This window comes from Ranitomeya imitator, chromosome 6 (genome assembly GCF_032444005.1).
Source record: "Ranitomeya imitator isolate aRanImi1 chromosome 6, aRanImi1.pri, whole genome shotgun sequence".
NCBI classification, from domain to species: domain Eukaryota; kingdom Metazoa; phylum Chordata; class Amphibia; order Anura; family Dendrobatidae; genus Ranitomeya; species Ranitomeya imitator.
This window is the reverse complement of record NC_091287.1, coordinates 535508373-535525931: the sequence shown is the minus strand read 5'-3', so window position 1 is coordinate 535525931 and position 17559 is coordinate 535508373. Positions and strand designations below refer to the sequence as shown.

The 17559-nt window shown below is 40.6% G+C and overlaps 1 protein-coding gene across 25 annotated transcripts in view; it reads left to right on the top strand.

Moving 5' to 3' along the window:
* CYRIB (CYFIP related Rac1 interactor B) overlaps positions 1-17559 on the top strand; it is a 223457-nt gene that overhangs the window by 89369 nt on the left and 116529 nt on the right. For 5 of the 25 annotated variants that reach the window (XM_069731920.1, XM_069731917.1, XM_069731910.1 and 2 more), the window contains exon 1: positions 4748-4872. The exons of 16 other annotated variants lie outside the window; for them this stretch is intronic. The gene's annotated coding sequence lies outside the window, so the exon portion shown is untranslated. Of the gene's footprint in view, positions 1-4640; positions 4873-17559 lie in introns of those variants that run through there. 4 more of the 25 variants (XM_069731914.1, XM_069731903.1, XM_069731906.1 and 1 more) reach the window with 4 other exon arrangements.

Genomic DNA, 17559 nt, shown 5'->3' with positions numbered 1-17559 from the left:
ACATGCTCCTTCTTTTTTCCGGGAGCTATTCAGCGCGGCTTTTTTTTTACAATTTCCGGACCATGTGCACAGTGTGTCCTGTTTTCCATAGGGTACAGTGTACTGTACCCTGCATGGAAAACAGCTGCGGAACCGCAGCGGCAAAACCGCCGCGGTTCCGCGGTAAAAAACGCACTGTGTGAACATGGCCTTACAGTTGTTTCATGAGAACTTGCAGCACTTTGTCTAGGTCGGCCTCTGGTTCCTCCATCTTCCTCATTCAAATTGCAAATCACAAACTCCAAAATAAATCCAGACCCTAAAATGAATTTAGACTCCTGAATACATAGAGACCCGAGACAAACACCGAAACTAACAGACTTCAGACTGAGCCTGTAAATGAATCCTATAAAGAGAATCTATCAGTAGGATCACCCCTCCTAAGCCGTTTATAGACATCTAGGTCACAGGAAACTGAATACAATGATACCTTGATGTCTGTGATCCGATGTCTTATTCCAGAGAAATCCACATTTTTGTTAATATGTAAATGAGCTGTTAAGATCTATGGGCTGGACGTAGATCTCCTCGAGACTCCGCCTCCAGAGCTTATTGTAAATCTAGGGCGTCATTACCGATGTGAGACATGTCATGACTAACAGTATGCTCTCCTGATCTACATATCTCACACTGGTAATGCCCCTTATATTTACAATAAGCTCCGAAGGCAGACTCTCAGGGAGATCTGTGTCCGGACCATAGATCTTAACAGCTCATTTACATGTTATCAAAAACATGGATTTCTCTGGAATAAGACATCAGATCAAAGATATCAATGTATCATTTTATTCAGCTTCCTATGACCTACAGTACATGGCCATATTGATGGCTTAGGAGGGTTGGTCCTGCTGACAGATTCCCTTTATATAAAATGTAACCCCCCTCCCCCACGATAATGCAAGCCTGAACTATCCTTTAAAAAGAAAGTGTCATCAGACAAATGACACCTTGATTTAGAAAGGCTTTAATAACAAATGTATGTTAGATAACACAGGATCCACCATTTACAATAACTGATGTCACAGCTCACCTCCTCCTGTACAATGGCTGATAACTACTCTATATACAAGAGATAACACAGGATCCACCATTCACAATAGATGATGTCACAGCTCACCTCCTCCTCCTGTACAATGACTGATAACACCTCTATATACAGTAGATAACACAGGATCCACCATTCACAACAGATGATGTCACAGCTCACCTCCTCTTCCTGTACAATGACCGATAACATCTCTATATACAGTAGATAACACAGGATCCACCATTCACAATAGGTGATGTCACAGCTCACCTCCTCCTCCTCCTGTACAATGACTGATAACACCTCTATATACAGTAGATAACACAGGATCCACCATTCACAATAGTTGATGTCACAGCTCACCTCCTCCTCCTGTACAATGACTGATAACACGTCTATATACAGTAGATAACACAGGATCCACCATTCACAATAGGTGACATCACAGCTCACCTCCTTCTCCTCCTGTACAATGACTGATAACACCTCTATATACAGTAGATAACACAGGATCCACCATTCACAATAGGTGATGTCACAGCTCACCTCCTCCTCCTGTACAATGACTGATAACACCTCTATATACAGTAGATAACACAGGATCAACCATTCACAATACGTGATGTCACAGCTCACCTCCTCCTCCTGTACAATGACTGATAACACCTCTACATACAGTAGATAACACAGGATCCACCATTCACAATAGGTGATGTCACAGCTCACCTCCTCCTCCTGTACAATGACTGATAATACCTCTATATACAGTAGAGAACAGGATCCACCATTCACAATAGGTGATATCACAGCTCACCTCCTCCTCCTGTACAATGACTGATAACACCTCTATATACAGTAGATAACACAGGATCCATCATTCACAATAGTTGATGTCACAGCTCACCTCCTCCTCCTGTACAATGACTGATAACACCTCTACATACAGTAGATAACACAGGATCCACCATTCACAATAGGTGATGTCACAGCTCACCTCCTCCTCCTGTACAATGACTGATAATACCTCTATATACAGTAGATAACACAGGATCACCATTCACAATAGATGATGTCACAGCTCACCTCCTCCTCCTGTACAATGACTGATAACACCTCTATATACAGTAGATAACACAGGATCACCATTCACAATAGATAATGTCACAGCTCACCTCCTCCTCCTGTACAATGACTGATAACACCTCTATATACACTAGATAACACAGGATCCACCATTCACAATAGGTGATGTCACAGCTCACCTCCTCCTCCTGTACAATGACTGATAGCACCTCTATATACAGTAGATAACACAGGATCCACCATTCACAATAGGTGATGTCACAGCTCACCTCCTCCTCCTGTACAATGACTGATAACACCTCTATATACAGTATATAACACAGGACCCACCATTCACAATAGGTGATGTCACAGCTCACCTCTGTTATGGCTGGCAATCAGGCAACACAGCGTGCAGTAATCAGCGCACATACAGAGATCTGGCAATAACCAAAAACAATAGGACGAGCTCTGAGACGTGGAATCTCTGTAGACTGCAGTACCTGATCTATCCTCACACAACTATAAGCAGCAGTGGATTGCGCCTATCAACTACCTATGCAACTCGGCACTGCCTGAGGAGCTGACTAGCCTGAAGATAGAAATACAAGCCTGACTTACCTCAGAGAAATACCCCAAAGGAATAGGCAGCCCCCCACATATAATGACTGTTAGCAAGATGAAAAGACAAACGTAGGAATGAAATAGATTCAGCAAAGTGAGGCCCGATATTCTAGACAGAGCGATGATAGCAAAGAGAACTATGCAGTCTACAAAAAACCCTAAAACGAAAACCACGCAAAGGGGCAAAAAGACCCACCGTGCCGAACTAACAGCACGGCGGTGCACCCCTTTGCTTCTCAGAGCTTCCAGCAAAAGATAATAGCAAGCTGGACAGAAAAAACAGAAAACAAACTAGAAGCACTTATCTAGCAGAGCAGCAGGCCCAAGGAAAGATGCAGTAGCTCAGATCCAACACTGGAACATTGACAAGGAGCAAGGAAGACAGACTCAGGTGGAGCTAAATAGCAAGGCAGCCAACGAGCTCACCAAAACACCTGAGGGAGGAAGCCCAGAGACTGCAATACCACTTGTGACCACAGAAGTGAACTCAGCCACAGAATTCACAACACACCTCCTCCTCCTGTACAATGACTAATAACACCTCTATATACAGTAGATAACACAGGATCACCATTCACAATAGATGATGTCACAGCTCACCTCCTCCTCCTCCTGTACAATGACTGATAACACCTCTATATACAGTAGATAACACAGGATCCACCATTCACAATAGGTGATGTCACAGCTCACCTCCTCCTCCTCCTGTACAATGACTGATAACACCTCTATATACAGTAGATAACACAGGATCCACCATTCACAATAGGTGATGTCACAGCTCACCTCCTCCTCCTGTACAATGACTGATAACACCTCTATATACAGTAGATAACACAGGATCCACCATTCACAATAGGTGATATCACAGCTCACCTCCTCCTGTACAATGACTGATAACACCTCTATATACAGTATATAACACAGGATCCACCATTCACAATAGGTGATGTCACAGCTCACCTCCTCCTCCTGTACAATGACTGATAACACCTCTATATACAGTATATAACACAGGATCCACCATTCACAATAGGTGATGTCACAGCTCACCTCCTCCTCCTGTACAATGACTGATAACATCTCTATATATAGTATATAACACAGGATCCACCATTCACAATAGGTGATGTCACAGCTCACCTCCTCCTCCTGTACAATGACTGATAACATCTCTATATATAGTATATAACACAGGATCCACCATTCACAATAGGTGATGTCACAGCTCACCTCCTCCTCCTCCTGTACAATGACTGATAACACCTCTATATACAGTAGATAACACAGGATCCACCATTCACAATAGGTGATGTCACAGCTCACCTCCTCCTCCTGTACAATGACTGATAACACCTCTATATACAGTATATAACACAGGATGCACCATTCACAATAGGTGATGTCACAGCTCACCTCCTCCTCCTGTACAATGACTGATAACCCCTCTATATACAGTAGATAACCCAGGATCCACCATTCACAATAGGTGATATCACAGCTCACCTCCTCCTGTACAATGACTGATAACACCTCTATATACAGTAGATATCACAGGATCCTCCGTTGCTATTAGACTATCATTATAAAAATATTTTCTAGTGTGGGAAAAAACTAAACTAAAGTCAGGTAGGGCATTTCAAAGGTTAAATATAATATAATGTATTATGTTTCTATTCTCTGATATACAACTAATGGGCCTCACTGTTCTGAGTTATAATAATTGCTCATTAGCAGTGACCCTTTTAATTTGCCATCCAGCGCTTAATTTGACGTTCGCCAGTCACAGTATGGCGATTGACAGGAGACGTCACAGGCTGGCGCCATCTTTGTGCTCTCATGTGAAGGAGCCAGAGGAGGGGGCGGGGCGATATCTGAAGGTGACCGGAAATGGTCATGAGTCTTACGCCATCTTGGGGCTCCTGTGTGAAGCCGCTGTCCCCGGCAGGCGGAGGAGTAGGCGGGGACTAGAGTGGTGTCGGCCCCCGCCGCTGCTGCAGCAGTGTGTGTCAGAGCCGGGAGCTTCAATGAGGAGGAAGCAGTGAATGGAGATGCGGCAGCGGGGACTGTAGGCCCGAGGAGCGTCCTTCCCTGTCGTGTCCCTGCCCCAGCTACAGCAGGTGAGGACCTTCAGACCAGGAAGAGGGGGCAGCAGCCTGGTACAGTGTGCCACCTGCTTATCAGCCACCTATGTATTCCTGCTGCTGTGTTGTCAACCCCATGTGCAAGTCTGCCAGTTACTAGTTACCCCCTTGTGCCAGGCTGCCCGTCGCCGTCACCCCCCCCCCCCCCCTTGTGCCAGTCAGCCTGTCGCCGTCATCCCCCACTTGTGCCAGGCTGCCCGTCTCCGTCATCCCCCCCTTGTGCCAGTCATCACGTCGCCGTCATCCCCCCTTGTGCCAGTCAGCCTGTCACCTTCATCCCCCCTTGTGCCATGCTGCCTGTCGCTGTCCTCCTCTTTTTGTGCCAGTCAGCCTGCCACCTTCATCCCCTCTTGTGCCAGTCAGTCCATCGCTGTCATCTCCCCTTGTGCCATGCTACCCGTTGCTGTCATCCCCCCTTGTGCCATGCTGCCCGTCCCCGTCATCCCCCCTTGTGCCATGCTGCCCGTCGCCGTCATCCCCCCTTGTGCCATGCTGCCCGTCGCCGTCATCCCCCCTTGTGCCATGCTGCCCGTCGCCGTCATCCCCCCTTGTGCTATGCTGCCCGTCGCCGTCATCCCCCCTTGTGCCATGCTGCCCGTCGCCGTCATCCCCCCTTGTGCCATGCTGCCCGTCGCCGTCATCCCCCCTTGTGCCATGCTGCCCGTCGCCGTCATCCCCCCTTGTGCCATGCTTCCCGTCGCCGTCATCCCCCTTGTGCCAGGCTGCCCGTCGCCGTAATCCCCCTTGTGCCAGGCTGCCCGCCGCCGTCAATCCCCACCCCCATGTACCAGGCTGCCCGCCGCCGTCAGCCTCCACCCCTATGTGCCAGGCTGCCCGTCGCCGTTATCCTTCTTTGTGCCATGCTGCCCGTCACCATTATCCCCCCTTGTGCCATGCTGCCCGTCGCCGTCAGCCTCCACCCCCATGTGCCAGGCTGCCCGTCGCCGTTATCCTTCTTTGTGCCATGCTGCCCGTCGCCGTCATCCCCCCTTGTGCCATGCTGCCCGTCACCGTCATCCCTCCTTGTGCCATGCTGCCCGTCGCCGTCATCCCTCCTTGTGCCAGGCAGCCCGTCACAGTCATCACCCCTTGTGCCTGGCTGCCCGCCGCCGTCAGCCCCCACCCCAATGTGCCACGCCGCCCGCAGCTGTCATCTCCCATGTGCCATGCTGCCCGTCGGTGACAGGCAGCCTGGCATAAGGGGAGGGGGCGGACGGCGATGGGCAGCATGGTACAGGGAAGGTGGGCGGACGGCAACGGGCAGCCTGGCTCAAATGGGGGGTGACGTCATTCCCCCCCCTTGTGCCAGGCTGCCTATCTCCATCCACCCCTCCTTTGTGCCAGGCTGCCAGTTGCCGTCCGCCCACCTTCCTTGTGCCAGGCTGCCTGTCGCCGTCCCCCCTTGTGCCAGGCTGCCTGTCGCCGTCCCCCCTTGTGCCAGGCTGCCCGTCGCTGTCAGCCCCCGACTGCATGTCAGGCTGCCTATCGCCGTCTGCCCCCCCTTGTGCCAGGCTGCCTGTCAACGTCCACCGCCCCCCCCCCCCCTTCCTTGTTACAAGCTGCCAGTCGCTGTTTGCCCCCGACTGCATGCCAGGCTGCCCGTCGCCATCAGCCCCCCCTTGGCCAGGCTGCCCGTCGCCGTCCGCCTCTCCCCTTGTGACAGGTTGCCCGTCGCTGTCCGCCCCCACATTGTGCCAAGCTGCCTGTCGCCGCCCCCCCTTGTGACAAGCTGCCCGACGCTGTCTGCCCCCGACTGCATGCCAGGTTGCACGTCGCTGTCCGCCTCTCTCCTTGTGCCAGGTTGCCTGTTGGTGTCAGCTCTCTGACTGCGCACCGTGCTGTCTGTCTCCATCAGCCCCCCTATGTATTAGCATACCTCTCATTCCATCTCTGTGCCAGCGTGCCCACCACTCCACATGTGCCAGCCTACACAACATTCCCTCTACATCTTTGCTGATTGTCACCTCACCTGTGATGACACCTGGGTGCAGCCTCTGGCCACTGTTCTGTCACTTCTCTGCCCATCATCCACTTCTCAGCCACTTTACACTTTAAGGGTATGTGCCCACGCTGCGGATTTTCCTGCGGATTTTTCCGCAGCGGATTTGGAAAATCCGCAGTGCAAAACCACTGCGGTTTTCACTGCGGATTTTCTTGCAGTTTCTTCTGCGGGTTTTCACCAGCAATTTCCTATTGGTGCTGGTTGCAAGCCGCTGCGGAATCCGCACAAACAGTTGACATGCTGCGGAAAATAATCCGCAGCGTTTCCGCGTGGCATTTTCCGCGTGGCATTTTCCGCAGCATGTGCACAGCGTTTTTTTCCCTTAGGTTTACATGGTACTGTAAACTTTGGGAAAACTGCTACGGATCCGCAGCGGTCTAATCCGCTGCGGATCCGCAGCAAAATCCGCAGCGTGTGCACACAGCCTTAATCTCTGTCAATTTGCCTCTCTTTCTATCTACTGGTCACCCAGCCTATTTACTGTTCTCCTTGTGCGCCGTCCTGCCCAGCCGTCCTCCTTCCGTGCGCCGTCCTGCCCCAGTGGTCCTCTTTCCGTGCGCCGTCCTGCCCTGGAAGTCCTCCTTCCGTGCGCCGTCCTGCCCCCGGCGGTCCTCCTTCCGTGCGCCGTCCTGGCCCCACCGGTCCTCCTTCCGTGCGCCGTCCTGGCCCCGCCGGTCCTCCTTCCGTGCGCCGTCCTGGCCCCACCGGTCCTCCTTCCGTGCGCCGTCCTGCCCCCGGCGGTCCTCCTTCCGTGCGCCGTCCTGGCCCTGCCGGTCCTCCTTCCGTGCGCCGTCCTGCCCCCGCCGGTCCTCCTTCCGTGCGCCGTCCTGCCCCCGCCACTCCTCCTTCCGTGCGCCGTCCTGCCCCCGCCACTCCTCCTTCCGTGCGCCGTCCTGCCCCCGCCACTCCTCCTTCCGTCCTCCTTCGTGCGCCGTCCTGCCCCCGCCGGTCCTCCTTCGTGCGCCGTCCTGCCCCCGCCTGTCCTCTTTCCGTGCGCCGTCCCGCCGGCATCATTCCCTTCCAACTCCATATTCCATCCCATCCCCCTGCTTGCTATCCAGTCCAGTGTCAAAGTCCCCCCTCCTTATGTGCCATCCGGGCTGGTGTCATTTCCCTGATGTTGTCCTCTATGCCAACCTACCACTCATTGGTTTATCACCAGCCTCCGTTCACCAGTCACCCTGATCCCGCCATGCCACCACTGGCTTTCTTCTCGGATTCCAGTGTTCCCACCTGGCCTTGCCTGTGCCTCGTGGGCTTCGTGCCATGTTGCCTCTCCAGCCACTGTCATTGTTACCATTCGGTCATACTCTGTGGGTACAACTCTTCGTATATTGCCTCTAGTGCCAACTTCACCCCCCAATCCCAATGATGCCATCTCTTCTAGCCCTTGGACCTGACTTATCCCTCAACAGTCCTGTGGCATCTGTCAGAGCAGCCCCTATGCCACTTTCACCATAAATTTTCTCACAAGATCATGCCCAGCTGCCGCCTCTTGTTGATGTGCCAACCTACTCTGACCACAACTTATCTGCCCCTTGTTAGGAGCTGAGCCCCCACAGAATGCCTTCTCCATCCTAAGCACCGCCATATCATACCACTCTGTGATACCGTATATTTGTGCTGAACTCTACCCTACAATAACAGGTTCAGTGCTTGGGAAAGCTGGCAAAGTGTCGCTGATGTCACAGGTCCCGCGGGAAAGGGTACCGGGCGTATTGTGCCTCCTGATATGTGGATTTTCATAGTCATGCTGAGATACGGGACCAAGGGATATATACTGAAGTGGGAGCTACCGTAACTCATGGTCTATATTACTGTACTGTAATACGCTTGTATACATCACTGTGTATACACCTGTACATAGGAGCGTATTACAGTAGTTATATTCTTGTACATAGGGACAGTATTATAGTAGTTATTCTTGTACATAGGAGCAGTATTATAGTAGTTATATTCTTGTACATAGGAGCCGTATTATAGTAGTTATATTCTTGTACATAGGGACAGTATTATAGTAGTTATATTCTTGTACATAGGAGCAGTATTATAGTAGTTATATTCTTGTACATAGGAGCAGTATTATAGTAGTTATATTCTTGTACATAGGAGCCGTATTATAGTAGTTATATTCTTGTACATAGGAGCAGTATTATAGTAGTTATATTCTTGTACATAGGGACAGTATTATAGTAGTTATATTCTTGTACATAGGAGCAGTATTATAGTAGTTATATTCTTGTACATAGGAGCCGTATTATAGTAGTTATATTCTTGTACATAGGGACAGTATTATAGTAGTTATATTCTTGTACATAGGAGCAGTATTATAGTAGTTATATTCTTGTACATAGGAGCCGTATTATAGTAGTTATATTCTTGTACATAGGGACAGTATTATAGTAGTTATATTCTTGTACATAGGAGCAGTAATATAGTAGTTATATTCTTGTACATAGGGAGCAGTATTATAGTACTTAAATTCTTGTACATAGGGGCAGTATTACAGTAGTTATATTCTTGTATATAGGATCAGTATTATAGTAGTTATATTCTTGTACATAGGAGCCGTATTATAGTAGTTATATTCTTGTACATAGGGACAGTATTATAGCAGTTACGGTATGTTCTTGTACATAGGAGCAGTATTATAGTACTTAAATTCTTGTACATAGGGGCAGTATTATAGTAGTTATATTCTTGTATATAGGATCAGTATTATAGTAGTTATATTCTTGTACATAGGAGCAGTAATATAGTAGTTATATTCTTGTACATAGGGGGCAGTATTATAGTAGTTATATTCTTGTACATTGGGTCAGTATTATAGTAGTTATATTCTTGTACATAGGAGCAGTATTATAGTAGTTATATTCTTGTACATATGGGGCAGTATTATAGTAGTTATATTCTTGTACATAGGAGCAGTATTATAGTAGTTATATTCTTGTACATAGGGGCAGTATTATAGTAGTTATATTCTTGTACATAGGAGCCGTATTATAGTAGTTATATTCTTGTACATAGGGACAGTATTATAGTAGTTATATTCTTGTACATAGGAGCAGTATTATAGTAGTTATATTCTTGTACATAGGAGCAGTATTATAGTAGTTATATTCTTGTACATAGGAGCCGTATTATAGTAGTTATATTCTTGTACATAGGAGCCGTATTATAGTAGTTATATTCTTGTACATAGGGACAGTATTATAGTAGTTATATTCTTGTACATAGGAGCAGTATTATAGTAGTTATATTCTTGTACATAGGAGCAGTATTATAGTAGTTATATTCTTGTACATAGGAGCCGTATTATAGTAGTTATATTCTTGTACATTAGGGCAGTATTATAGTAGTTATATTCTTGTACATAGGGACAGTATTATAGTAGTTATATTCTTGTACATAGGGACAGTATTATAGTAGTTATATTCTTGTACATAGGAGCAGTATTATAGTAGTTATATTCTTGTACATAGGGGCAGTATTATAGTAGTTATATTCTTGTACATAGGGGCAGTATTATAGTAGTTATATTCTTGTACATAGGAGCAGTATTATAGTAGTTATATTCTTGTACATAGGAGCAGTATTATAGTAGTTATATTCTTGTACATAGGAGCCGTATTATAGTAGTTATATTCTTGTACATAGGAGCCGTATTATAGTAGTTATATTCTTGTACATAGGGACAGTATTATAGTAGTTATATTCTTGTACATAGGAGCAGTATTATAGTAGTTATATTCTTGTACATAGGAGCAGTATTATAGTAGTTATATTCTTGTACATAGGAGCCGTATTATAGTAGTTATATTCTTGTACATAGGAGCCGTATTATAGTAGTTATATTCTTGTACATAGGAGCCGTATTATAGTAGTTATATTCTTGTACATAGGAGCAGTATTATAGTAGTTATATTCTTGTACATAGGAGCAGTATTATAGTAGTTATATTCTTGTACATAGGAGCCGTATTATAGTAGTTATATTCTTGTACATTAGGGCAGTATTATAGTAGTTATATTCTTGTACATAGGGACAGTATTATAGTAGTTATATTCTTGTACATAGGGACAGTATTATAGTAGTTATATTCTTGTACATAGGGACAGTATTATAGTAGTTATATTCTTGTACATAGGAGCAGTATTATAGTAGTTATATTCTTGTACATAGGGGCAGTATTATAGTAGTTATATTCTTGTACATAGGGGCAGTATTATAGTAGTTATATTCTTGTACATAGGGACAGTATTATAGTAGTTATATTCTTGTACATAGGAGCAGTATTATAGTAGTTATATTCTTGTACATAGGAGCAGTATTATAGTAGTTATATTCTTGTACATAGGAGCCGTATTATAGTAGTTATATTCTTGTACATAGGGACAGTATTATAGTAGTTATATTCTTGTACATAGGAGCAGTATTATAGTAGTTATATTCTTGTACATAGGAGCAGTATTATAGTAGTTATATTCTTGTACATAGGAGCCGTATTATAGTAGTTATATTCTTGTACATTAGGGCAGTATTATAGTAGTTATATTCTTGTACATAGGGACAGTATTATAGTAGTTATATTCTTGTACATAGGAGCAGTATTATAGTAGTTATATTCTTGTACATAGGGGCAGTATTATAGTAGTTATATTCTTGTACATAGGAGCCGTATTATAGTAGTTATATTCTTGTACATAGGGACAGTATTATAGTAGTTATATTCTTGTACATAGGAGCAGTATTATAGTAGTTATATTCTTGTACATAGGAGCCGTATTATAGTAGTTATATTCTTGTACATAGGGACAGTATTATAGTAGTTATATTCTTGTACATAGGAGCAGTATTATAGTACTTAAATTCTTGTACATAGGGGCAGTATTACAGTAGTTATATTCTTGTATATAGGATCAGTATTATAGTAGTTATATTCTTGTACATAGGAGCCGTATTATAGTAGTTATATTCTTGTACATAGGGACAGTATTATAGCAGTTACGGTATGTTCTTGTACATAGGAGCAGTATTATAGTACTTAAATTCTTGTACATAGGGGCAGTATTATAGTATTTATATTCTTGTATATAGGATCAGTATTATAGTAGTTATATTCTTGTACATAGGAGCAGTAATATAGTAGTTATATTCTTGTACATAGGGGGCAGTATTATAGTAGTTATATTCTTGTACATATGGGGCAGTATTATAGTAGTTATATTCTTGTACATAGGAGCAGTATTATAGTAGTTATATTCTTGTACATAGGGGCAGTATTATAGTAGTTATATTCTTGTACATAGGAGCCGTATTATAGTAGTTATATTCTTGTACATAGGGACAGTATTATAGTAGTTATATTCTTGTACATAGGAGCAGTATTATAGTAGTTATATTCTTGTACATAGGAGCAGTATTATAGTAGTTATATTCTTGTACATAGGAGCCGTATTATAGTAGTTATATTCTTGTACATAGGAGCCGTATTATAGTAGTTATATTCTTGTACATAGGGACAGTATTATAGTAGTTATATTCTTGTACATAGGAGCAGTATTATAGTAGTTATATTCTTGTACATAGGAGCAGTATTATAGTAGTTATATTCTTGTACATAGGAGCCGTATTATAGTAGTTATATTCTTGTACATAGGAGCCGTATTATAGTAGTTATATTCTTGTACATAGGGACAGTATTATAGTAGTTATATTCTTGTACATAGCAGTATTATAGTAGTTATATTCTTGTACATAGGAGCAGTATTATAGTAGTTATATTCTTGTACATAGGAGCCGTTTTATAGTAGTTATATTCTTGTACATTAGGGCAGTATTATAGTAGTTATATTCTTGTACATAGGGACAGTATTATAGTAGTTATATTCTTGTACATAGGGACAGTATTATAGTAGTTATATTCTTGTACATAGGGACAGTATTATAGTAGTTATATTCTTGTACATAGGAGCAGTATTATAGTAGTTATATTCTTGTACATAGGGGCAGTATTATAGTAGTTATATTCTTGTACATAGGGGCAGTATTATAGTAGTTATATTCTTGTACATAGGGACAGTATTATAGTAGTTATATTCTTGTACATAGGAGCAGTATTATAGTAGTTATATTCTTGTACATAGGAGCAGTATTATAGTAGTTATATTCTTGTACATAGGAGCCGTATTATAGTAGTTATATTCTTGTACATAGGAGCCGTATTATAGTAGTTATATTCTTGTACATAGGGACAGTATTATAGTAGTTATATTCTTGTACATAGGAGCAGTATTATAGTAGTTATATTCTTGTACAAAGGAGCAGTATTATAGTAGTTATATTCTTGTACATAGGAGCCGTATTATAGTAGTTATATTCTTGTACATTAGGGCAGTATTATAGTAGTTATATTCTTGTACATAGGGACAGTATTATAGTAGTTATATTCTTGTACATAGGAGCAGTATTATAGTAGTTATATTCTTGTACATAGGGGCAGTATTATAGTAGTTATATTCTTGTATATAGGATCAGTATTATAGTAGTTATATTCTTGTACATAGGAGCAGTAATATAGTAGTTATATTCTTGTACATAGGAGCAGTATTATAGTAGTTATATTCTTGTACATAGGAGCAGTATTATAGTACTTAAATTCTTGTACATAGGGGCAGTATTATAGTAGTTATATTCTTGTATATAGGATCAGTATTATAGTAGTTATATTCTTGTACATAGGAGCAGTAATATAGTAGTTATATTCTTGTACATAGGGGGCAGTATTATAGTAGTTATATTCTTGTACATTGGGTCAGTATTATAGTAGTTATATTCTTGTACATAGGAGCAGTATTATAGTAGTTATATTCTTGTACATATGGGGCAGTATTATAGTAGTTATATTCTTGTACATAGGAGCAGTATTATAGTAGTTATATTCTTGTACATAGGGGCAGTATTATAGTAGTTATATTCTTGTACATAGGAGCCGTATTATAGTAGTTATATTCTTGTACATAGGGACAGTATTATAGTAGTTATATTCTTGTACATAGGGACAGTATTATAGTAGTTATATTCTTGTACATAGGAGCAGTATTATAGTAGTTATATTCTTGTACATAGGAGCAGTATTATAGTAGTTATATTCTTGTACATAGGAGCCGTATTATAGTAGTTATATTCTTGTACATAGGAGCCGTATTATAGTAGTTATATTCTTGTACATAGGGACAGTATTATAGTAGTTATATTCTTGTACATAGCAGCAGTATTATAGTAGTTATATTCTTGTACATAGGAGCAGTATTATAGTAGTTATATTCTTGTACATAGGAGCCGTATTATAGTAGTTATATTCTTGTACATTAGGGCAGTATTATAGTAGTTATATTCTTGTACATAGGGACAGTATTATAGTAGTTATATTCTTGTACATAGGGACAGTATTATAGTAGTTATATTCTTGTACATAGGGACAGTATTATAGTAGTTATATTCTTGTACATAGGAGCAGTATTATAGTAGTTATATTCTTGTACATAGGGGCAGTATTATAGTAGTTATATTCTTGTACATAGGGGCAGTATTATAGTAGTTATATTCTTGTACATAGGGACAGTATTATAGTAGTTATATTCTTGTACATAGGGACAGTATTATAGTAGTTATATTCTTGTACATAGGAGCAGTATTATAGTAGTTATATTCTTGTACATAGGAGCAGTATTATAGTAGTTATATTCTTGTACATAGGAGCCGTATTATAGTAGTTATATTCTTGTACATAGGAGCCGTATTATAGTAGTTATATTCTTGTACATAGGGACAGTATTATAGTAGTTATATTCTTGTACATAGGAGCAGTATTATAGTAGTTATATTCTTGTACATAGGAGCAGTATTATAGTAGTTATATTCTTGTACATAGGAGCCGTATTATAGTAGTTATATTCTTGTACATTAGGGCAGTATTATAGTAGTTATATTCTTGTACATAGGGACAGTATTATAGTAGTTATATTCTTGTACATAGGAGCAGTATTATAGTAGTTATATTCTTGTACATAGGGGCAGTATTATAGTAGTTATATTCTTGTATATAGGATCAGTAATATAGTAGTTATATTCTTGTACATAGGGGCAGTATTATAGTAGTTATATTCTTGTACATAGGAGCAGTAATATAGTAGTTATATTCTTGTACATAGGAGCAGTATTATAGTAGTTATATTCTTGTACATAGGAGCAGTATTATAGTACTTAAATTCTTGTACATAGGGGCAGTATTATAGTAGTTATATTCTTGTATATAGGATCAGTATTATAGTAGTTATATTCTTGTACATAGGAGCAGTAATATAGTAGTTATATTCTTGTACATAGGGGGCAGTATTATAGTAGTTATATTCTTGTACATTGGGTCAGTATTATAGTAGTTATATTCTTGTACATAGGAGCAGTATTATAGTAGTTATATTCTTGTACATATGGGGCAGTATTATAGTAGTTATATTCTTGTACATAGGAGCAGTATTATAGTAGTTATATTCTTGTACATAGGGGCAGTATTATAGTAGTTATATTCTTGTACATAGGAGCCGTATTATAGTAGTTATATTCTTGTACATAGGGACAGTATTATAGTAGTTATATTCTTGTACATAGGAGCAGTATTATAGTAGTTATATTCTTGTACATAGGAGCAGTATTATAGTAGTTATATTCTTGTACATAGGAGCAGTATTATAGTAGTTATATTCTTGTACATAGGAGCCGTATAATAGTAGTTATATTCTTGTACATAGGAGCCGTATTATAGTAGTTATATTCTTGTACATAGGGACAGTATTATAGTAGTTATATTCTTGTACATAGGAGCAGTATTATAGTAGTTATATTCTTGTACATAGGAGCAGTATTATAGTAGTTATATTCTTGTACATAGGAGCCGTATTATAGTAGTTATATTCTTGTACATTAGGGCAGTATTATAGTAGTTATATTCTTGTACATAGGGACAGTATTATAGTAGTTATATTCTTGTACATAGGGACAGTATTATAGTAGTTATATTCTTGTACATAGGGACAGTATTATAGTAGTTATATTCTTGTACATAGGAGCAGTATTATAGTAGTTATATTCTTGTACATAGGGGCAGTATTATAGTAGTTATATTCTTGTACATAGGAGCAGTATTATAGTAGTTATATTCTTGTACATAGGAGCAGTATTATAGTAGTTATATTCTTGTACATAGTAGCCGTATTATAGTAGTTATATTCTTGTACATAGGAGCCGTATTATAGTAGTTATATTCTTGTACATAGGGACAGTATTATAGTAGTTATATTCTTGTACATAGGAGCAGTATTATAGTAGTTATATTCTTGTACATAGGAGCAGTATTATAGTAGTTATATTCTTGTACATAGGAGCCGTATTATAGTAGTTATATTCTTGTACATTAGGGCAGTATTATAGTAGTTATATTCTTGTACATAGGGACAGTATTATAGTAGTTATATTCTTGTACATAGGAGCAGTATTATAGTAGTTATATTCTTGTACATAGGGGCAGTATTATAGTAGTTATATTCTTGTACATAGGAGCCGTATTATAGTAGTTATATTCTTGTACATAGGGACAGTATTATAGTAGTTATATTCTTGTACATAGGAGCAGTATTATAGTAGTTATATTCTTGTACATAGGAGCCGTATTATAGTAGTTATATTCTTGTACATAGGGACAGTATTATAGCAGTTACGGTATGTTCTTGTACATAGGAGCAGTATTATAGTACTTAAATTCTTGTACATAGGGGCAGTATTATAGTATTTATATTCTTGTATATAGGATCAGTATTATAGTAGTTATATTCTTGTACATAGGAGCAGTAATATAGTAGTTATATTCTTGTACATAGGGGGCAGTATTATAGTAGTTATATTCTTGTACATATGGGGCAGTATTATAGTAGTTATATTCTTGTACATAGGAGCAGTATTATAGTAGTTATATTCTTGTACATAGGGGCAGTATTATAGTAGTTATATTCTTGTACATAGGAGCCGTATTATAGTAGTTATATTCTTGTACATAGGGACAGTATTATAGTAGTTATATTCTTGTACATAGGAGCAGTATTATAGTAGTTATATTCTTGTACATAGGAGCAGTATTATAGTAGTTATATTCTTGTACATAGGAGCAGTATTATAGTAGTTATATTCTTGTACATAGGAGCCGTATTATAGTAGTTATATTCTTGTACATAGGAGCCGTATTATAGTAGTTATATTCTTGTACATAGGGACAGTATTATAGTAGTTATATTCTTGTACATAGGAGCAGTATTATAGTAGTTATATTCTTGTACATAGGAGCAGTATTATAGTAGTTATATTCTTGTACATAGGAGCCGTATTATAGTAGTTATATTCTTGTACATTAGGGCAGTATTATAGTAGTTATATTCTTGTACATAGGGACAGTATTATAGTAGTTATATTCTTGTACATAGGGACAGTATTATAGTAGTTATATTCTTGTACATAGGGACAGTATTATAGTAGTTATATTCTTGTACATAGGAGCAGTATTATAGTAGTTATATTCTTGTACATAGGGGCAGTATTATAGTAGTTATATT